Source organism: Natrix helvetica (genome assembly GCF_964273705.1).
Source record: "Natrix helvetica genome assembly, chromosome: 1".
Lineage (NCBI taxonomy): Eukaryota > Metazoa > Chordata > Lepidosauria > Squamata > Natricidae > Natrix > Natrix helvetica.
In genome coordinates, this window is record NC_138548.1 from 158,648,452 (window position 1) to 158,672,239 (window position 23,788).

Here is a 23,788-nt window from a genome sequence, read left to right on the forward strand (position 1 = left end):
GGAAAACAGGAATCAGCAAAAATATCTGTACAATTTTGAAAGCAAATATGCAAAAATGGAAAACAGTTCTAACAACAAATGGGGAGAATATTGGAGAAGTCAACATCAGATGAGGAATCTTCCAAGGGGATTCACTTTCACCGCTACTGTTCAACATTGCATTAATTCCACTGACAATAATCCTATGAAACACAAAACTGGGATACCAAATCTCAAGCCAACATGGCAAGATAAACCATCTACTATACATGGATGACTTAAAAATGTATGCGAAAAGCTCCTCTGAACCTAAATCAATACTCAACACAGTTCAACTGTTCAGCAGTGACATCAAAATGAACTTTGGGCTTGAAAAATATGCTATATTATCCATGCGGCGAGGAAAATGGAAAAAACAGAAGGAATAGAACTGGGAAATGGAAATATAGTGAAAGCATTAGTAAAGGATGATGGTTACAAGTACCTAGGCATATTGGAAGCAGATAACATCTTGAATGGAAAAGTCAAAGAGTCAATGCAAAAGGAATACATCAGGAGGGTCCGCAAAATATTAAAATCAAAGCTGAATGCTGGTAACATAATTAAAGCCATTAATACATGGGCAGTTCCAGTGATACGCTACTCAGCTGGAATCATCAACTGGACTCTGGCTGAACTGGAAAACCTGGACTGGAAAACACACAAACTTTTGAATATGTACCACGCTTTACATCCAGGAAGTGACATCGACAGGTTGTACCTGCCAAGAAAAAAAGGGGGCAAGGGGCTATTGCAAATCCATCAAACTGTAGAAGAAGAAAAACAAAGTTTGAATGATTATGTGAACCAAGTACAGAAAAATTGCTGCAGGCTGTGAAAACAGAATAGCATAAAAACAACAGAAACAAAGGCAGAATATAAAGAAAAACAGCTGGATTACAGATTAAATAGATGGAAAACCAAAGCTTTTCATGGACAGTACTTGAAAAACATTGAAGGAAAACGTGATGACAACTTGACATGGACATGGCTTAAGATGGGAACTATCAAGAAAGAAATGGAAGATTTAATACTGGCTGCTCAAGAACAAGCACTACAAACTAATGCCATGAAAGCAAAGATACAAAAATCCATTGACAACCCAAACTGCCGACTTGGCAATAACGAAGTCGAAACTGTTTCACATTTAATATGTGAATGCAGCAAAATTGCACAAGCTGATTACAAAACTAGATATGACTGAGTTGCTAAATTAATCCACTGGTCTCTGTTCTGACCCCCCCCCCAGCTCTCGTATACCAAGTCACTCCGACACAAAGTCTCTTCAAGATGTTTATTGACATACAGGTTCCACCTTGGCAGCAATCCAGCCTGCCAAGGTCAAGATAGCACTCTGGGCAGCAATCCAGCTACAGCGACACTCCTTGGCAGCAATCCAGCTACCAAGCTCCAGATAATCACCTTAGCTGCACTCCTGCCTACCAAGGTCCAGGGAACAGATTGGCAGCAATCCAGGTAAACCCTTTGGCAGCAATCCAGCCTGCCAAAGTACGACACAGATCTGAGCTTCTCCAACTCCAATGATCAGTTGATTCCTGCAAAGGGTGTGTCCACAAGCAGTCCCTTTATAGTCTGGAGAGGAGTCTAATTATCAGCAGCTGAGAGCAATTACCTCCTGTAATTGCTCAATGGCTCCTTACGCCGTGTAGCACATCGGTAACGAGCATCTAATAACTCACTGCTGATGTCTGACTCACTGTCCCGTGACTCCTCCCCACTGCTCCAAGGCATGACATCAGGAGCCCCCTTCCTTTGGCGTCCACCACTGCTCCATGCCTCAGGCGCCTCCTGGTGGCCAACCAGCCTCTCTGCGCCCTGCTCAGAGTCGGAACCCTGTCCAGGGTCCTCCACTTCCTCCTGAGCTGACTCAGAGGGACCCTCGCTGTCAGAGTCTGGTGGCAACTCCAACGGCTCCTGCTGGGCCACAATAGGTCACTATGTAAAAAATATGATTTACCTGTATCCAGAAAGTCATGGGAACATAAAGTGGAAAAAGTTATTGAAAATGAGAAGGTGAAGATTTTGTGGGACTTTCAAATACAAACAGATTGTCATTTGGAGCACAACACGCCAGTTATCACGGTTGCAGAGGGCCGAAGTGTACAGTTTATTGATATCACTGTTCCTGGAGATGCCAGAGTCGAAGAAAAAGAACTAGAAAAAATAATGAAATATCGCGACCTGGCCATTGAAACTACACAGCTATGGATGAAGCATGTAACAGTGATACCCATTGTCATCAGGGCACTTGACACCATGTCCAAGAATTTTACAAGATACATCAACAAATTACAGCTTCCTGCAATTACACCAGCGGAATTGCAAAAAACTGCACTACTCGGAACACCTTATATTTTAAGAAGGTACTTGGTTGATACCTAGGACGCTGGCAGCAAACTGTATCAACCATTAGCACCAGTCACTGGTATTTGTAATGCATTTTTGAATGTTCAGTTGGCTGAGTTTCATGTTTAATGAATAAAGTATATAATAATAATAAAATAGGTGCCTTGGGTGCAGTCCCAAAACAACTGGAGCACCACTTGAACACCGTAGGCATTGACAAATTTGCCATCAGTCAATTGCAGAAGGTGGCTTTACTTGAAACGGCTTCAATCCTGTGACAATATCTGTAACACCGTCAAACATCCAGATTTGCCCATCCCAGGTCCTCGATAAGGACTCGATATGTAGGCACAAATGCCAAACCCATTTGGCTGACAGTGCAATGATTAATAATACTAATACTGATGCTTATTATAAACTTTTATTCGTTAAACATGAAACTCAGTAACTGAACATTTAAAAATGTATCACAAATATCATTGACTGGCTCTGATGGTTGATACAGGTTACTGCCAGCACCCAACATCATCATCATCATCATTCATTGCACAGTCAGCTAGATGTTCAGTCTGGGTTTGGCATTTTTGTCTACCTAGGACCTGGGATAGACAAATCTGGATGTTTGATGATGTTACAGATATCGTTGCAGGATGGAAACAGTTCCAAGTAAAGCCACCTTCTGCAATTGACTGATGGCAAATTTGTCAATCTATGGTGTTCAAGTGGTGCTTCAGTTGTTTTGGGACTGAACCAGGGGTGGGTTCCTGCCAGTTCTAACCTCTTCTATAGAAGAGGTTCCACAAATCTACCGTGCCATTTAGAACTGGTTCCAGCTCCCTCACCCCCGCCTATCCGCACATCATCAAGATGAAGAGCAAGAGGAGGAATTCTGGGAGTTGAAGTCCACAAGTCTTAAAGCTGTCAAGTTTGAACACCCCTGGGTTTTTTTCTAAAGGGTTAGGGGTGCAAGGGTCTTGTAACTTGACAGTTTTAAGACTTGCATGCTTCAAATGCCAGAGTTTCTGAGCCAACATTTTGGTTGCTAAGCAAGAGTGTTGTTAAGTGAGTTTCACCACATTTTACAAGTTGGCCACACCCACCCAGTTACATGGCTGGCAAGCCACTCCCACCCAGTCACATGCCTGGCAAGCCACTCCCACAAAGCAGGCCACACCTACAGAAGAGGTTCTTAAAAAAAATTGAAACCCACCACTGGACTGCACCCAAGGCGCCTATTACTATTGGTACTACCCTTGCTTGCCTTTGCCATAGTCATTCTATTTCTATTTGTAGGTTTTTGTATTTTGTTATCTTCTCCAGTTATTTCTCTTCTATTCTGCTGTCTCCAGACACTGCCACAGCCACTATCCAGACTTTTTTGTCTTTCTTATCGACAAATGATGATGATTAAACTTTTCAGTGAAAATAGCAAACAAATGGAAGGGATTTCTCCTGCTCCTGCTGGACTTGTATGGTGCACAATGTTACCAAACTTGGATAAAAGCCAGTGTCTCCCAAGGCCTATTTCTCCAGCAAAAGCTGGGATGGCAAATCTTAGAAACTTTGAATACTGTGCATATGAAGTGCTTACTCTATTCTAACTATGTGGCACTGACTTTTTCTCTTTTTTTCTTTCAGTCCTTGTCTCCCTTTTATTAACCTTTGGGTAGCCCAAGCCTTCAAACATTTCTCTCTCTTTCTTGAGCGCACAAGGCAATTTGATAGGCAGTGAACTCTGGATCAATCTGGTGACACTGTGGCTGATCCACTTGAGCCTTGCTCTGCTCAGCCACTCTTTCATTTTGAGGATTTTGCCTCCCCTGCCTCTCGAAAGGCTCATTAGGCCTGATCTTGGTTCATTGTTTTCGTTTTGCCTTCTGCTTTCTCTGTGTAGGACCTGGCACAGCATTACTCCTTAGGTCCCGTGACAGGTTAAGCCTAGGGTCTCACCCACTTTCATTCTTTACTCAGAGTTTGAAACTATGTTAAAACTCCTTAGGCATACTAGTCCTTGGTGCAGTGCAGGAAGTCTGCAAGGCTATCTTTTTGAGTCCCAATTTTTGCGTTTTGTCTTGGGTTTTTTTTATTACACCCCAGCATTAGAAGGGGAAAAAGAGGACACTTTAGGGAAAATGTGTCAGGCCCCAAAAGCCAAGAACGACACATGGAGTTATTTAAGAGCAGTTTCCTTTATTATTCTTTACCCATAGACAGAATCTTGCCAGACCAAAGCAACTATTTTCATAACTGGGAAAAGTTAAGGAACAGTTGTTTTAACCCTCTTTCTGCCAAACAAATTTTCCAAGCTCTGCTGCCTCTTTGCCCTCTGGACAGCAGCCCCACTGTCTCCTGGGAATCCAAGCTATATTCCACCACAAAAGTTACAATAAAGCTAGGAATTAAGAGAATCTGCACAGCACAAAAGCTGGGCTGGGTCTTTACCACGCCATGCACAGGAACCAGGAGTATAACACTACAGCTGGAAGAAAGGATACCTATGCAGCAAATACCTGATGAAGAGGGAAGAGGCAGTGAGAATAGTATCTCCTTTCTTGATTATGAGAACGTGCACTCTTCTGGGCCCAACTTTACAAATTGCATTTCAATATTAAAAAAAAATACTGATAGACTGATAGATCTTTATACAAATGGCCTGTTCATGTAAAAGCCAAAAAGTTGTGATTTGATGTTAATGCCTTATTTTACTGTAACAGAGAGAGTCGGAAGTCAGTGCTTCTTTTTTCTTTCTTATCTTTCCTCCCTTCTCTTTCCCCCTCCCCTTGCTTTTCTATTTACTTTGTATTTTGTATTTTATAATACTTTATAACTCAATGAAAATGTTAAACATGAAAAAGTTAGATAGAGGGAGAGAGCGATGTGTTATTTTCCAAGTTGGCACCTAGCATGATACATTGGACTTCAGCTCTCACATTTCTCAGTGCGAAAGGCACATCAACATACACACATGTACAGAGAGGCATTTAAAGGAAGAGAAATTGCTTTGGATGTCAGACTTCTAAATGGAAGACATCACCAGGGATTCCATGTTGCATGGTCTAAAAATCAAGTAAACAAATGAAAGGTCATATATTATTATGGCAAAGATTTACTCAAGAACGAATAGCTTTTACTCCTGAAAGGTTTGGCACATTGAAGCTCCTGGCATTGGTGCCTTTATAGAGAATTACAGAGCCTAAGCATGCCTTCTCTCTGATCCTCACCTTACAGCTTGTGGGGAGGGAGAGTGAGACTGCGTTCAACTGTTCTGACCTAGGCTTCCCCAAAAAGCACAAGGCAGATTCCTGGTCCCGACAAAAGCCCTTTTATTAAATGAATGTGAATTCCTCTCATTCACATTCATCAAGGCTTGGCAAACAGTCCTTCAAAGGAATATTTATGACTACAGACCTTATCTATTTTGGAAATCTGCCATGTAAATATTTTCCAAATGAGGTGCTGTGCAGGGAAATACTGGGCACAGAGTCTCTGAGATTCATGAACAGATCTTCACACCCCTGAAATGAATCTAATGACTGAACAAACAAATTGTTTTCTGCAAAAGCCCACTCCCCTTTTACTCCTCTTTTATTTCCTATGGAAGGAGGCAATCACCTTCCACCTGTGACTTTACTCCTAAGTCAACCATCATTTCTGAGTTGTTCTTTTCTTCTCGCAGCTCTGTGCATGCGCACACTGGGAACAGGTTCTAGCTGTTCCTCTGCCTCACTGCTATCTAGCTCTGTGGGCACCTGATCACTGCCAGACGGCCTCGGCCCCATCTCTGCCTCTGACACAGAGCACTCATCTGAGCCTTCCCCAGCCTCCAGGCTTGGCCCCTGTTCCTCCCCAACCTCCTCACTGTCTGACTCAGCTACCAGGTCCACTGGCCACTAGTGGGCCGCAACATTAGCTCAGCAATAAACATAGTTAATCAGTGATATTACATTATTTTGAAAAGAGTCTGGGCAAACAGCCTTGGCTGCTGCCATCTGCTCCTCTGGCCATTAATCTTTTCAAAGTGATCTTTTTTAGCATCTTGAGAAAAATGCTGCAAATATTAAATCTATTATCTACCCATCAGAACTTCAGTTTCATATATGTGTTTCTTTATTTGCTTTATTGTTGGGATGCAATAAGACCAGCAAAGGTAGAATGGTAAACTTCTTGTCCTGCATTAATTTTCAATTTTTCAATTTTATTTGATTTCTAGACCGCCCCCTCTCCCCGAAGGGACTCGGGGCAGTGTACAGGTACCACATTAAAAAACCATATACATAATAAATACCCTTAAAATCAAATTAAACCTTAAACCCTGTACAAATTGATAAAAATTAAAACTCGGCCTAAAACCAACCCATAGACTTTAAAAATGCAGACTTGAGGTGGGTAAGCTGGGATTAGGCCAGGCCGGCTAAATTGAACAGGTGGGTTTTAAGCTTCTTACGGAAGGAGCGGAGGTCTGTAGTTGTTCTGATATCAGGGGGAAGGTCATTCCAGAGGGTCGGGCCCATCACAGAGAAGGCCCTTCCCCTGGGCGTCGCCCGCTGGCACAGCCTAGTGGACGGCACCCGGAGAAGTCCCTCTCTGTGTGAGCGGATCGGCCGAAGGGATGTATGGGGCAGGATACAATCCCGCAAATACCTAGGTCCTGTGCCATGGAGCGCTTTAAAGATGATAATCAACACCTTGAAATGCACCCGAAAAGCCACAGGTAGCCAGTGCATCCCGCGCAGGAGAGGTGTTACGTGGGAGTACCTAGCGACGCCCGAAACTGCCCACGCGGCCGCATTCTGAACCAACTGCAGCCTCCGGGTGCATCTCAAGGGGAGCCCCATGTAGAGAGCGTTACAGTAGTCCAGCCAGGACGTCACAAGCGCATGGGTGACTGTGCGGAGGGCGGTCCAGTCCAATAGGGGACGCAATTGGCGCACCAGGCGAACCTGGTGAAATGCCCCCCTTGCCACGGCTGTCACATGGTCATCTATTGACAGCCGGGCATCTAGGAGGACGCCCAGATTGCGTACCCGATCCATGGGGGCCAGATGTTCACCCCCAATGGCCAGTGATGGAGTCAACTGGTTGAACCGGGGTGCCGGTAGCCACAGCCACTCCGTCTTGGACGGGTTGAGCTTGAGTCTGTTACTTCCCATCCAGATCCGTACAGTTTCCAGACACCGGGACATCACTTCGACGGCATCGTTGGGGTGGTTCGGGGTAGAAATGTACAGCTGGGTGTTATCCGCGTACAGATGGTAATCTACCCCGAACCCACGAATGATCTCGCCCAGCGGCTTCATGTATGTGTTGAACAGGAGAGGCAAGAGGACCGACCCCTGCGGCACCCCACAAGTGAGCGGCCTCAAGGTCGACCTCTGCCCCCCTGCCAACACAAATTGCACTCAGCCAGAGAGGTAGGAGGAGAACCACCGCAGAACGGTGCCCCTCACCCCCAGCCCCTCCAGTTGATGCAATAGGATACCATGGTCGATGGTATCAAAAGCCGCCGAGAGGTCTAATAGGACCAAGATGGAGGAACAACCCCCATCTCTGGCCCTCCAGAGATCATCTACCAACGCGACCAAAGCCGTCTCCGTGCTATGGCCAGGCCGGAAACCGGACTGGCACAGGTCCAGATACTCAATTTCCTCCAAGTGGCGTGGGAACTGTTGTGCCACCACACTCTCTACAACCTTCACCAGGAAGCAAAGGTTGGAGACAGGACGGTAGTTGGCTAACATAGCTGGGTCCAGGGAAGGCTTCTTGAGTAGGGGCCTCACCACCGCCTCTTTCAGGACGGTCGGCAAGAGCCCCTCTCTCAAAGAAGCGTTGACTAACTCCTAGAGCCAGCCTCGTGTAACCTCCCAGGATGCCAGTATAAGCCAGGAGGGACACGGGTCCAATAAACATGTGGTGGCTCGCAGTCGCCCACGCAACCTGTCCATATCGTCAGAAGTAACAGAGTCAAACTCCTCCCAGAATGGAACCTCAAGACCCACCTCCGACGTCCCCTCTAGACCACCAGAGGGGACCCACTCGCTGTGAATCTGAGCGATTTTGTCCTGCAGATACTCCCCAAATTCCTCTGCTCTACCCTGCAAAGGGGCTTCCCACGGCCTCTGTTGGAGGAGGGAGCGGGTCACCCTAAACAGGGCGGCAGGGCGGTTATCTGCGGACGCAATAAGAGTGGCACAATACTGACGCTTGGCCACTCTTAAAGCCACAAGGTAAGTCCACAAAAAGGCTCTCACCTGTGATCGGTCAGATTCAGAGCGTGATGATCTCCATCTGCTCTCTAGGCGTCTCTTTCGGCGCTTCATCACCCTCAGCTCCTCGGTGAACCAAGGGGCCTGGGTGGATTGCTGCCGCAAGAGAGGCCACAAGGGCACAACCCAGTCCAAGGCCCCGGCGGCCGCACTGTTCCATGCAGCCACTAGGTCCTCCATCCGGGTGCAGGTCAGGGCTACAGGAAATGGCCCAAGCTCCATCTGGAACCTATCAGGTTCCATCAGGTGCTTGGGGCGGAACCATCTAGGACATTCCGGTTCCGCCTCCCCGCGATGGGGAGTAGTGGCTGGGAAGTCGAGCCGGAGAAGTGAGTGATCTGACCATGACAGGGGTGTAATAACTAAATCCCCTACTCCTAGATCACTCCTCCACTGGCCAGAGACAAAGATAAGGTCCAGTGTGTGACCACCCTCATGTGTGGGGACCTGAATTACTTGGGTCAGGTCCATGGCTGTCATGGAGGCCATGAACTCCCGGGCTACCTCGGATTTTCCCCCTACCGATGGCAAGTTAAAGTCCCCCATGACCAACAGCCTGGGGGTCTCAACCGCCATCTCGGCGATCACCTCGAGGAGCTCGGGCAGGGCTGCTGATGCATAGCGAGGAGCCAAGTATACAATCAGCAAGCCCAACTGTCTCCCTCGGTCCCATTTCACGCACAGGGACTCACAACCGGTTATCTGTGGCACAGTGGACTCTCTCGGCTCAAGGCCTTCCCTTACAATGACCGCTACCCCACCACCCCTGCCATGGGCCCGTGGCTGATGAAATGCGCGGTAACCTGGCGGGCACATTTCCACGAGGGAGAGACCTTAAGGCCTAGCATCCTTAAGAAGTTTTAAACAAACTAGTCAATTCATGACTCATTGGGTCATAATTTCAGAAATAGTTCCAGACTTACCACTCATGCATCCCCGTGCACCTTTGCCAACCTATGTTCCATCTCTGAGTACTGTCATGCACTTCCTTGAATCCCACACTAGATCATCATCATCTCCTGCTGAGTCATCATTTCATATGTATTTTCTTATTTAAACAGAAATGATGGGTGGGCCCAAAAGCCATTGAAACAGGAGCGACTTCTGATTTCCTTCTGGTTTGCCCATTGACTTTCCTTGTAGGAAATCTGCAGGGAGCATTGGAAATTACACTCCTGTGATTGTGGCTGACTGTGGCAGAGCTGTGGTACAGCAGTGCAGCAGCAATGAAGTGACCATAACTTTGCCAAATTTCAATCCCACGGGAGCCATGTGTTCTAGATTTTGGAAGCATTCTATTAGTTAGCCCATCTGAAGTACAGTACATTGATTCAAACATTTTTTGGTCTATGAAGCACTATTTCAGCCAATTACAGGTTACAAACAGACACAAGAGTAAAAGTGTGTGGGGTGTGTGTGTCTGTATTTGATTTTATTTAATTAATGTTTTATGCCCCTCTCCCTTACTCACTTTGTTGTTGATCCTTTGAAGAACCTCCAAAGAAAAACTATTGATATATTTTATCATGGCTTTCCCATGAACTTTCATACAATGTTCAACAGAGGCATAGACACAGATACATACTTCCCCTTCAGATGTATTAGTTAGATTTACAAATTTAATTCATTTAAGTAATTCTTATCCTATAAGGTCATATTTATAGGATTAGAATATATTTCTTTCGGATTTGTAGACTCTGCATTCCACCAGACTTAATTGTGTGTGTGTATGCTAAAAAAAGTAAACAGGAAGCTAGCTGTTGTAAAATAAGCATCCATCACTAGAATCATCTTTATTTATGTATAGAGAAAAGAAGATGACCTTGACAGAGATAAACCAGATCCGTTACCAAAGTGATGAGGAGAAAAACATAGTTTAAGTCCAAAACAAGCAGAAAATATGCAGAAATGGCTCAGAGACCTCCTTGTTTAAGAAGGATATAAGAAGGGGAGGACAGTCGGGCTTTCAATATTCTGTTATTGCAACCACTCTAAATAAAAAAAATCATTTTAGACTTTTTGGTGGGGCTGGCAATTTAAAAGGAAGCATTCCATGTATCTTCCAAGAGAAAGACAAAAGTAAATGGGGGGGTATTCTTGAGCACGCAATGACCCCCGCCTTACCACCTTGCATTCTGAGTAATGGGAGAAAGTCACCTCAACTGTTTTACTTTCTGATAATATAGGCTGCCCTGATTGATTTTTAGACAATGAATAGACCACAAAGGCCAATGTGGATTTAATGTTATGTAGGTTGGCTCAATATGATCCATGATTAATTTTATCTGCTGAAGCAACCTTCTACATATTGGCAACTTCTAGAATATTTGGACTACTAATCCCATGACTACCATGGGACAATGTTTGGCTGGAGCTTTGGAACATCTGGAGTACCAGAATAGGGCACCAAGAATTGAAGCCAGAATCTTATGCTATCACAATGATGGTTAATCTTTTTGGTGCCGAGTGCCCAAAGCACGCTTGTGAATGCACGCGCGTGTGCCCCAATCCCCAAAATGCAATGCGAGCGCCCTCCGCACATGTGCCTCAGTCCCCTTGTGCATGCACCCCCGTTCCCCCATCTTGACTTTCAAGTTGATGCAGCAGGCTTTCCAGGCCAAAAACGGGGCACGGGAGCCCCAGCACGTCCCCCCATGCCCCGTTTTGGCATCCAGGTTGGTGCAGGTGGCAGAAACGGAGTAGAAAGGTAGGGTGCACTGGGGGAAACCTGCAAAGATCAATGAAGGCACGAGCACAGAAATGGAGTAGAAAGATAGAGTATACTGGGGGGGGGGATCCTGTGGTGATTGGGGAAGGCCCTGCCTCCTGCGCATGTGCAGCAGAGATCTGAAGACCAGCTGGCTGGTGGGAGGCGTGCGCACATGTGCGGTGGAGCTGGGCAGGGGTGACGGCTGGGAAAGAGGGTTCTGCATGCCACCTGTGGCACGTGGTTCGTCATCACAGTGCTATCAGATTTTTTAAAACTTAGAATACTCTTACTTGCAGATGAAGAGAAAGTATTTATGTCCTTTATCTACATCCCTTCCGAGTCTTACTACCTATGGCAGAGTCCCCAAATCTCTGGAACAAACCTTTAGGAAAGGCAGAGGATTGCAGTTAAAGGAAAAAAGAACTAAATTCATCAGTTCTACAATTCACTGGTGCAAAAAAAAAACCTCTTCTACTGACAAGAAAGAAAGCTTTAGCAGAAAGTCATCTGAAATTTACTTTAATTCTGTGAGGACATACACTATTGGGAGTTCTTCAAAATACCAAGAAAGATTCTGCTTTGATATGCTTTGCAGTCTACCAAAGCACTATGTTTTCTTTCTTTTTTAAGGAAAAGTTAAATTTATTTAAAAGATAATTTCTATATCCTTTGACGACTATAATATGGAATTGTTTCCCCACTTTTACCTTCAAGCTCGAATATATGTGACTGGAACAATTTAAAAAAAAAATTAACTGCAAGGAAGATGAGTTTCAATATCAACACAAGATGGCACCAGGGGACAAAACTCAGGATAATAGGCACTGTATTAAAGTGTACCAATTCTTTTTGCCACATAGCTTGGACTGCTGTTATGCTTAGACAAAGCAATACCCTACAAGGCTCCTTTGAGGAACAAGTACAAGAATCACCATATCTTAATTGATGCTATTGTGAAGACATTCCCAGATGCCAAACTTTGTCACAGGTGACAAGCATGGTGCGGTCAAGTTGTGTATAGCAGCATGTTGTTAGAGTACAGTACTGTAGGCTATTTCAACTGACTCCTACCAGAAGTTTGGCAATTCGAATCTCACCGTCTCAAGGTTGACTCAGCCTTCCATCCTTCTGAGATGGGTAAAATGAGGACACAGATTGTTGGGGGCAATAGGTTGACTCTGTAAACAGCTTAGAGAGGGCTGTAAAAGCATTGTGAAGCGGTATATAAGTCTAAGTGCTACTGCTATGTTCAATACCATCACGAAGAAACTGTGAGCCACTATTGTTGCCAGCCAAGGATCACTGCAGATATTGTGGCAAAATTCATGTCTTGGAGGTAGGAGCAGAAGTCTTGTTTTCCCATGCCAAGGATCATAAGCTGTCAACCCCCACTTTGAGATTGCAATGAGTGAAATTCATCCCCCAAAACCTTAAACCTTCCAGGGCAAAATTACCACCTGCCAAGATCATTCCTGTTTTCTTTAAATTGTATATCAATGTGTTGATCCCATCCCTAACTGGTGTTGGTCAACTCAACACTCTTCAATCATTAAGAAAGGGTTGGAGAAACCATAGTCTTGCATGCATGGCCCCTCAATCTCCCCCCTCCTTTTGGAAGTCCTAGAACTTCCCTAGATCTCATTACTGATATTTGGTGGCTACTCAGAGATTCAGGAAGTACATTAATGTTTTAATGTACTTAATGGCTTAATGAATTTCATTTTTAAGTTTTAAATCCAGGAAAAAAAATGCATCCCATATCCTGAAGAATAACCACTATGCTGGTGGACATGCCTTTTCAGTGGCTGGATTGTTCTGTTGTTGTTGTTGTTGTTGTTGTTGTTGTCATTGTTGTCATTGTTGTTTGTTGTTGTTGTTAATTGCGAAGTTGTATCTGACCAATCGCAACCCCATGGACAATGTTCCTCCAGGCCTTCCTGTCCACCTCATTCTCTGTCATCCCCTTCTTCTTTTGCCCTCAACTTTTCCCATCATTAGGCTCTTCTCCAGGGAGTCCTTCCTTCTCATTTGGTGGCCAAAGTATTTGAGTTTCATCTTCAAGATCTGGCCTCCTAAAGAGCAGTTAAGATTGATCTCTTCTAGGACTGACCAGTTTGATCGCCTTGCGGTCCAAGGGACTCGCAGGAATCTTCTCCAACACCATAGTTCAAAGGCCTCAATTCTTTGGCAATTCTCAGCCTTTCTTATGGTCCAACTTTCACAGCCATATATTGCAACTGGGAAAACCATAGCCTTGACTGTACGTACTTTTGTTGGCAGGGTGATGTCTCTGCTTTTTAGTATGCCGTCTAGATTTGCCATAGCTTTCCTTCCCAGGAGCAAGCGTCTTTTAATTTCTTGGCTTTTTTCCTGTAATGAGCCCAAAAGATACCATATTTTCAGCAATTGTTTAACACCTAAAACAGCAGCAGAACCGTCACCCGACCTGCAAACAGCAGATGAAATCAGGAGATAGAAGGTCCAATTTGGCTGATGAATTCCAAGGCTGAGTCTTTTTTTCACCTTTCCTTTTCTACTTTCTTCCGTTGCAGCCAAATCATGGGATACAAATGACCTTTCTTGAGCCTCTAAGTCAACCTTCCCTTTACTTGCTGCTGAGCGGAGCTTATCCTGAGCAAAGCACCTACCGGAAAATTGAACAACTATGAGTATAAATATGGCAGTGCACTTTCAATTCAGTGATGGTTTCAGAGAGAAAATTCTAATCTCTTACAGGGTCTTGATAAACAATTGATACAGTGGCACTGTCGAAAAAATGGTCCACTCTTTGTAACAGATACCATCTTACAGTTCAGTTCCCTGGATTTCCAAAAGGATATTCCTTGTATATAAGAAGCCTAGAGAAAGTCTAACAAATTGATTTGGGATTAGAGAACTCTGCCTTCTGTCCTCTGAATTTCAAGAGAGAAGCACATGTGGAGAGAGAAAGACAAGAGAGGGAGACGGAGAAAGAAAAAAGAAAGAAATTTCGGATTCACCAAGTGGCAAATATGCTATAGTTGATCATCTGCTGGCTGCCCATATTTGGTGCCTAGCTACTCTTTTATTGTATGTAAAGTCATTCATGCATCCTGATCTCTCTATTCTCTGCTGTGACTACTTGTGACCCATGGGTAGCCAAGCACAACTCTATTTATGGCCTCTGAACAATGCCATATGCTTGGTTTATAAAATCAATACAATTGTAAACTGACCAAAAGCAATTGCAAAACTGACAGTTGTGAACAGAGACCCTCCTTGGCATAGCAACTTGGCATATAAAGAGCCCGATGAGTGATCCGTCTAAACCATATTTTGCACTGAAGCCTTATTCAAAAGTTCAACCCAAACAGAATACGAGTATAGTAAGAGTATAACACGGGGGGTGCGCCATTATAGGGGGTGTGTCAATTAGTGCCAGTTTGATTTGAATGATTTGTTTGATCGGGGTGGCATCAGGGAGATTACTGTTCAAATAAAATGGTGAAATTGGATAAATGTGATTTGGGGAGTTGGTTCAATTCTTTTTAAAAGCACAGAAGACCTTTTGCCTTGTCAAATGGATTTGCGAGCATCAGATTCAATCCAACGGTTCTCAGCCATCAATTTGATTCAGGAAAGGTAATTCAGATTGAAGATTTGAATGCATTTCCTTTGATCTGAATATCTGAATCAAAGCGCTGTAGAGACCCAAGTGATTATGCTTGAGAATTCTATTCATCTTCAAGTAAATAAGTAAGGAATCCCCCTTTTCAGACTTTGCCAGACAATTGAGGATTCATTGGAAGAGGAAAGAGTGACATGTGTGTGTGTGTGTGTGTGTGTGTGTGTGTGTGTCTGGTGTGTCTGTGTGTGTATGTACACTGGGAGTAAGCCAGAACAGCTGATCTGTACAATACATTGTACAAGCAGAACATCTCAAGTAGCTGTCCATGGTTTCAATGATTTTCACAGTGAACTGCTAATGAAATATAGTCCTTAGTGGAGGAACTGGTTTTATACATATTTATTTATTTGTTTGTTTGTTTGTTTGTTTGTTTGTATGTATGTATGTATGGTGGAGCATTCAAGTGTTTTTCATATAAAAGTAGCAGAAGGTTCTCCATTGTCTAACTGCCCCATGCAATAACTGAGAACCTTTCCCCATGCAATGTTACACCTATACTTCAAGCACTGGTATGTATTGAAATGAATTCCATTGTATATAACATTGATCCTACCTCATGAATCAAGATGGGCAGAGCCAGGCATAGAGTTATTTACAATTCTGAAAGTAAAAAAATCAATACCTGAATTGAGCCTGGGAAACATGTGGCATCCAATTAACTTGCTTTAACTTACTCCAGCCTCCAGGAATCTCTCTGGGCTTCATCTTTAATCCCTGGAGCCACGTTCTACCTCTTGAATCCTTCCTGAGAACATGAGATCTTTTATCCTTGGTGGTCTAAAGCAGATAATGCCTTAACTCAAAAGGCTAATTTGACATTTTTTAATATGACAGAAGGGAGAAGCTACTCAATATGTGGAGAGCCACCCAATATAGTAACTGTAATTAATGAAATCAACTTTAAATAAACAGCATCCATTTTAGTCCCTCTGGAACAGACACATTCCTTGAGTGAAGCTCAATTCACTTTTTAGAATGTTGCTTTCTACAGTATGATGATTTTCAGAGGCCAAAGATGATCCATTGACTCGAAAAGGTCATACCCATCCTTTGAGTGTCCTCTAGACAGAGAGGAAGGATAGAGATTGAATGTAGCAAAGTGCCCCTGAGTTCAGCACTGGGGACATTTTTTTAAATGTTCTTTTTGCTGTAAGAGGGCCTGTGTTTCATTGTTCCTGGTGCTTTCTTCCTAACACTTTATTTTGATGCTAAGTCTCCATCTCCAGAGCAATTTTCCTCTTTCCTTGAGTCTCTCATTTGCCCAGAAAGATTAGTGTCTGTCTGTCTGTCCGTCCTTCCTTCCTTCCTTCCTTCCTTCCTTCCTTCCTTCCTTCCTTCCTTCCTTCCTTCCTTCCTTCTTTCTTTCTTTCTTTCTTTCTTTCTTTCTTTCTTTCTCCTCACTCTTCTATGAAATTTATACTAGACACAGTTTTCTTCTGCTTTTCTTGGAAGACTTGACAACCTGGAGTCTCCACAGAATCTGTCCCATCTCTCTGAACTGATAGTTTTAAGGCCAATGAAATCAAACATAACTACTTATTTTGCTAGTTTTAGGAAGCACAACTTGTTTTCCCTTTTAAATAACACAATCCTTGAGGGATAATATTTCAGGGATGACTTAACAGTAGTGAGTGAGGCTTAAGTGAACAATGGGCAGGGTGTTTCAAAAGATGTCAGACCTGGAAGCCATCTTTTGCATTGGGCCTTCAGGCCTGCCACATTTTCTAGTGTGGGAAAATGGGAGGGGGGACTATATAGAGTGGGGGAGGTGATATATAGTCAAAATAACATTCCTTTCTCAGAAAGTCAAGGCCACATGCTGCTGTGATGAGGTGACTGGGAAGTGTCTCCAGTTTTGGACGGTGCCTGATTGGACCATGTGATGGACATGTGGGTGGTAGGCAGGGACCTGAACTTTCAATTGGGTGGGGAAAACCTGGAAACTTTCAGATTTGTGTTTTCCCAGATGTGCCAATATGACATCTCTAATAAAATGGAACTTTGAGGAAACTCAAGTCTTGGAGTTTTCTTTCATTGGGGGTGTTACTTGGAGCCCTTCCTGAAGACACTATCTCTTTCTCCCATTGTAGGCATTATGCTGGGATAAGACTCCACATGCAAAGAATCTAATTTGTTCGCTTACAATGCCTGTTTTTTAAAAAGCCCCCATGAAATTAGGCCAAGAGCCACATCACCCAAGATTGTCCAACCCTGCACTATTTCCTTTTTTTAAAAAGGTTAAATTGCTTAGTGTTCTCTGGGTTGTTATTTTCCTTGGACTGATTCAAAAAGCCACACTGATATTTTGTATGGAGGACGGTTGGGTACAACTCTTGAGTTGCCATTAAATTGGTAGAAGATGATTTGATGACTGGGGGAAGAGAAAGGAGGTAATGAACACCACAGGGGCTCTTTCCCTGGGGGAATGAGAAGTTATATGATAAACTAAAATGAATTAACAGAAAGATCATTATAAATGTATGTGTGTGTCTGTGTCTCAGTGTATAGGTAGGTAGATAGATAGGTAGATAAATAGGTAGGTAGGTAAGTAGGTAGGTAGATGATAGATAGAGATAGAGATGAGTGGGTAGGTAAGTAGGTAGGTAGGTAAGTAGGTAGGTAGGTAGATAGGAAGATAGATGATAGATAGATAGATAGATAGATAGATAGATAGATAGATAGATAGATATAGTCATAGTGACAGACAGACAGACAAGAATGAATGAATCAAAAATTCAGGTGAGACTAGAACTGCATGTAATAAACAGAATGTTATTCTGTAATTAAAAAGTGAAAAAGTAATGGAATGAATTACAAACTAATAAGAAATATTTAACTCCTCCTCCTCGTCTCATTTCCAACTTTTGTTCCATTTTCCCTCTTGTCAAGTAACTGAGGAAAAACTTTTTAATTGGCTCCAAGTAATTGGACCACTCCACAATGGGAAATAATTGTTGGAATTAATTGGATTATTTTTTTTTTAACCAGCAGCTTGGTAGATTTTTTTTTCCCTGCCTGGAAACCCTGTAAGGGCCTTGGGCTGTCAGAAATAAGGGTCACGTGCAGCCTCAGAATCCAGTCAGGTAACTGGAAAGTTCAGTAGTGCTGTTCAAATTCTTATTTCAGAGATTTGGTTGGAAGGTCGATTGAATCTGTCCAATAAATTGTTTTTTGTTTTATTAAAAAAAAGAATCAAGCCTGGAAGTTGATTCATATTGTCAAACCAGATGCCTCCAAACTGACATTACTGTGCCTGTCCAGAAAAGATTTTCCAAATCAATTTTATCTGGCATTTTAATTTGAATGGAACTGACAATTCCAACTTGGGAGCATCGAATGGGATCTGATTTTTAGACCAGATCAACCAGTGAAATTGGATTTTGCCCAATTCTCACAGTCCTAACATGCTCAGCCTTTTAAAAAAAATCCTTCTAGGTTGTGTTTTCTGTGTCATGATTAAGTACTGTAAAGTTGGGGGGGGGGATCCAATGGAACTGTTAATATAGTGGATGTTTTAAAAGAATAATAGGTCACTTGATGTAAATATTTTCCCAGATCACTTTGTTATGTCTTTGTTACCTCTGTAATAACTTGGCTCTGGTCTACTCACAGTCTTACTTCTGGCAAATGTACTTTATTGCTACTGTTTTGAATCAGAAAGTCCAAATGAAAAGAGAAGCCATTTTGCTCCTCTCCTCTCAGGGGTGGATTGTTGCTGGCCTTACTGCCGGTTCGGCACGCAAACAAATTTTGTGCTCCGCGCACGTGAGCATTTGCATATCAAAAGGTCTGCACATGCGCACAACTTTAGAAAAGGAAAATAAATTATATTTTTGCAATGAAGATTGTTTTGCACATGCGCAGAACCCAAAATAAACATGGCGGTGTCAACAATAGAACCGGTTTAGGGCCGTGGCAGCCTGAGTTACTACCTACTTGGCTGAACCGGTCTGAACCGGTAAGAACCCACCTCTGTCTCCTCGTCTCTCCCATGTTATTATTTTTTCTGCCAATATCATTCCAGGATAGAGGTTAGTTTAAAAGCAAGGAAAGAAACCTTAACTCTGAATTTATGGAGCCAGAGGGAAGCCTGTGTCTCTGCTTCAAGTGGAGTAACTTGTGCATTTTAACCTCCACATTTCATTTTGGGGAGCGAAGCTGCCTCACGATTCCTTCACTGCCTTCAATTCTCTCTCCTCAGCCCTGCTTTGCATGAGCTACACCCCACATTGGAGCAACCCCCAACCCGAATCCTGCATGGATGAGGAAGAGGAGAATCCTGGAGCAGAGCAGTACAAGCCAGGGGGCCAATTTAGAGCAGTCTTATTTAAATTGCACATGAAGTGTTCCTGCAAGTTAAAGGAAAAAGGCCCCACAGTGCCTCATTTAGCTTTTTATTTCTCTGCTTGGTATTTGCACTTATTTGGCCATAAGCTTTATTTTTAAATAAGCCCACACCTGTATTCTGGCAAGCAAATATCGGGAGGCCTTTCAGCTGGCATGCTAACCATGGCCTGCCTCTTTCGCCTTGCTCTTCTTGACCGGCCTTTGCTCACCCTCTAGGCAGGTGGGGAAATATAACACCTGCTTTAGCCACTGTCTAGGATATCAGCTTTCTTCCTGACTGACTGGAGAAAAGGGAAAAGAGGCTTGGATGGAATAGGAGTGAAATCTCTGGCTTTGTGTTTTCCATGACACAAGAGTTGGCAATAGACCCCCCTCCCCAAACTCTGAGAGAGAATGCCCTGCTTCCATAGACACAAAGGCAGCCTGGTTGGCATTAACCCAGGATACAGCCTTTAGGAGGATCCTTCCTTCCTCAGCTTCTCATTGCCCATCTATGTGGAGAACCCAAAGTCTCTCCTCTGGTGGTGGTAAGTGCAGTGGCAGCATCTTAAGCAGTGATGGGATTCAGGCAGTTCGCACCTATTCGGCAGAACCGGTTGTTAACTTTCTAGGCAGTTTGGAGAAGCGGTTGTTGGAAGAAATCTCAATTTGGTTTTTTTTCTCCATTTTACAGGACTAATCCTGTAAGGAAGGCAGGAAGGAGACATTATAGTGTTGTTTCTAGCCTAATCTTTATTGCCCTGCTTACAGAAACTGCCAACCCAGTCACATGACCACTGAACCACACCTACCCTGCTGGCCATTAGGGCAGAGAATCGGTTGTTAAATTATTTGAATCCCGCCACTGGTCTTAAGGATAGAGAAAGTTTATTTGGCAAAGATTTTCATCATATATATTTGAGGCCGGGCCTCAAAATTTTTAACAAGGGTTTCTCTGCCTGGCTGCTGGGTGGGTGTGGCCATGGTGGGTGTGGCCTAGTCAAACTCCTGCACCATGGTATGTGCGTGTGTGTGTTTGCCCTCCTCGGGCTCTGGAGGCTTTCCTTGAGCCTCTGGGAAGGTGAAAACAGCCTCCCCAGGCTCTGGAGGTCAGAAACAGTCCCATTTCCAGCCTTGCTGAACTTCAGGTAGGCCCATTTTTCACCCTCCCTGAGACTCCGCCTGTGCCGTGCACTTACCTGTATCCAAAATGGGCCGTGTGGGGACTCCTGAGGGGAGGGGCAGGGTGGGCAGACAGGAGTGGAATTTTGGGGTTCTCTGAACTGCACAGAATCTTAGCTAGAGGTTCTGTCGAACCCCTACAAACCCCCAGCAGCCCACCCTTGATATTAGGGTTTTCAAACACAAGAAGCAAACTATCATCGTCAAGACCTCCAGTCTCCCAAGCCTGCCTTTTGCATATCAGTTCAGTGCTATTTGTGGCCCCAAGCATGTGTACTTTTATGAGAGTTGTTTTCAGTCAGAAAAAAGACTAACCTTCATTTTCTTCTTGTTAACAACTCAGATCTTGTCCAGGCAGGTTTTGACACCTTTTTCGTGATAGGTTATTAAACTTAGAGTTTAAGGTGCTGTCAGAGTCCAAAAATGAAACTCTAATCAATAACCAATCCATATCCTTTCTTAAATTCTGTTTGGGGCTAATGGTAAACAGTGCAATCAAATAAGAAGCCGTTGAGAGTTCATGGGAATTTAGCACGTCACCCTATTCAATGAGAGCAGTGCATAGAAGATCAAGAGAGCAGCACATCCAAATCAGCCAATAGCCAAGCAGAAGTTCAAGGGCAGGTGGGTCAAGTGAGAGGGTTTCAAGAAGAGATTTGCTTTGCCCAATGTTCAGTCATCATGGAGAGAAATGTACGTGGTAATGCATTCACTTCCCCTACATACATACTCATGTGACAAAAGAGGACACATTTCTGGGCTAAGGAAAGAGACAGGGATAAGAGAAACATTCCAATAATGGGTGAGAGGGAAGGTATAGGGCTCCTTATTGGCTGCTTGCCAATATTGTGCTGCAGTGGTCTGTTCCAGGGGTGGGTTCTGGCTTCTGTTACTGCCGGTTCGCTCAGGGATGCACTTTGGGTGCGTGCTTGCTTGATGTATGCTATGCGTGCATGAACAGAAGTAAAAAATTGCTTCTGCGCATGCGCAGAACCAAAAAATAAGATGGTGGAGCCTATGGTGCCGCTGATAGAACTGGTTCAGGCACATGCCCAGATGAATTACTACCTACTTGTCTGAACCGGTAGGAACCCACCTCTGGTCTGTTCACTGTCCTCCTTGGTTTGCTAAAGCATGATCTCTTGGATCCGGAGACTTAGATTAATTCAAAGGTAGATTTCAATGTGCTCTTTGGCCTGATTTTGGACTAGCTGATGAGATAAAGCTGACTTGCTCTTCCAGGCAATGGAATCCAATTCAGTAAGTTTGTTTCAAGGATCCAGGCAGACTGTGTTTCCAAAATCTAAGAAGGCAACAAACTTAGAGATGTTAAGTTCAACTCCTGAAAAAGCCAGCGACCCCTTTGAGATTGTAATTGCACATTCGGCTTAATAGAAGATCCTGATAGATCTTGGGCCACTTATGAGTTACATTGACTGGACTTTAGTTCTGTTTGGAAAGGATTCTTGCCTGAGGTGGCACCAAGAAATTTCTCTCTGGAATAAGCAAAAGGCTAAGAGTAAGTGGAGAAGGCTCAAATTCACTATGCCTCTCTCAGTAGCATCTACAGAGATTCAAAATCTGTAGGAGAGACACCAGGATTGAAGATCCTCCATATGTATGTATGTACACACACACACACACACATACAGAGAGAGAGAGAGAGAGAGAGAGAGAGAGAGAGAGAGAGAGAGAGAGAGAGAGAGAGAGAGCTAGATACCCTTGCTTCGCAACAAAATTATGTGATTGGGCTATGCAGGAGAAATTCGGTTCACAATCCATTGGCTCAGTGGTGGTCGGTGATTGAAACACATAAGGGAATATTGCTCTCACTACCTTGAGTCTGGAAGCAGTTCCATAGGTGGAAGGCATAGACATTTTGGTGAGGTACCAACGTTTAGTACTGTAAGGAGCCCAGGACTGCTCCTAAGTGAAGGAGTGGCACGTCTGCCGGGTTTGAACTGAGGTAACGAAATGTGAGGCAACTGGCAGTTGGATCAGAGTTCTTTTCAGATGGGGAGGGGGAGTAGAATGCCTTACCATCAGAGCATGTTAATTACTGTATAAGAAATACTAATGATCCGATGGTCATTTTTTGAAAAATCCTTTCTTAGTGAGCACCTAGAAGCCAAGAGGAACATACGTGCTGAATTTCAAGTTTGTTGGCTTTACGGTTCTGGAGATTTTGTGATGAGTGAGTGGTACTTGCCTTTTATATATAGATTGACAGAACATGAACATACAAAAGGGTTAGGCTCTGAATCCAATGCCATGCCTGCAATTTTGCCAATTTTGATCCACCTGTTTGATTGCCCATGACCTCCCTACAGTTCTCTTGAACAAATTGAGCTATTGATGGACAGGGGATTCCTTTTTATATTAAGGGAGATTTATGCTTAAGGCAAAAATACTGGCAACCCAGGTGATACCCTTTTCTGAACAGTTTGGAAGCCCAACTGAATTGATTTGACCATTTGAATCCCATAGAGTTAATTTATGAATTTGAACTGAATTGTTTTTTATATTGAATTGAATTGAATAGACAGTTCTATTCAGATTACTCCAGTCCACACAACTATATGACTGCCTTGCCTGCTGAGTGATAGTCTCACTGTTAGCACTAAATCTGACTTGAAGTCTTAGCCTCCTAGTCCTTCCATGGAGTTGTCCTTATTTATGCTGTTCAGAACAGAGGTAGGTGGATTCCTATGGCTTTGTTTGCCTCCCTTTCCACCAAACATCACCAGTTAACAGGAAATTTTCACCTATTGTATCTTTTATCTGAAAAAAGAACAATGGGTAGGAGGGGTGGGTTTAAGAGATGGGTAGATTGGCAGATTTAGCTCCCTATCAAAACTCAATCTGTATTGGTACAAATATTTTGCATGAATTCCTTCGAAGGGAATCTGATATTCAGCAAATGCCTATTGATTGTCGGGCTTCTTTTGAACTTGGGTTTGCATTATTCCAGAATAGAACTAAATATGTGAGCAAAAACCACTGACAAGTATCTTATTCCAGAAGAACATTCTCCTGCTTCATTCTGTAGACTCCCAATACAACTGCTGGTCAACAGTTATTCAGGCTGATGTACAGTACATCTGCCAGCTAATTATCAGATGGCGGCCATGTGAAAGAATTGTACTCTTCCATCGTACCGGTCTAAGTAGCCAAGAGTCATGAACTGGTCCCATTCCTTAGGAGGCACCTGTCTCGATCACTGAGAAAATAGTTGGTGAAGTGTGTCAAATTGCA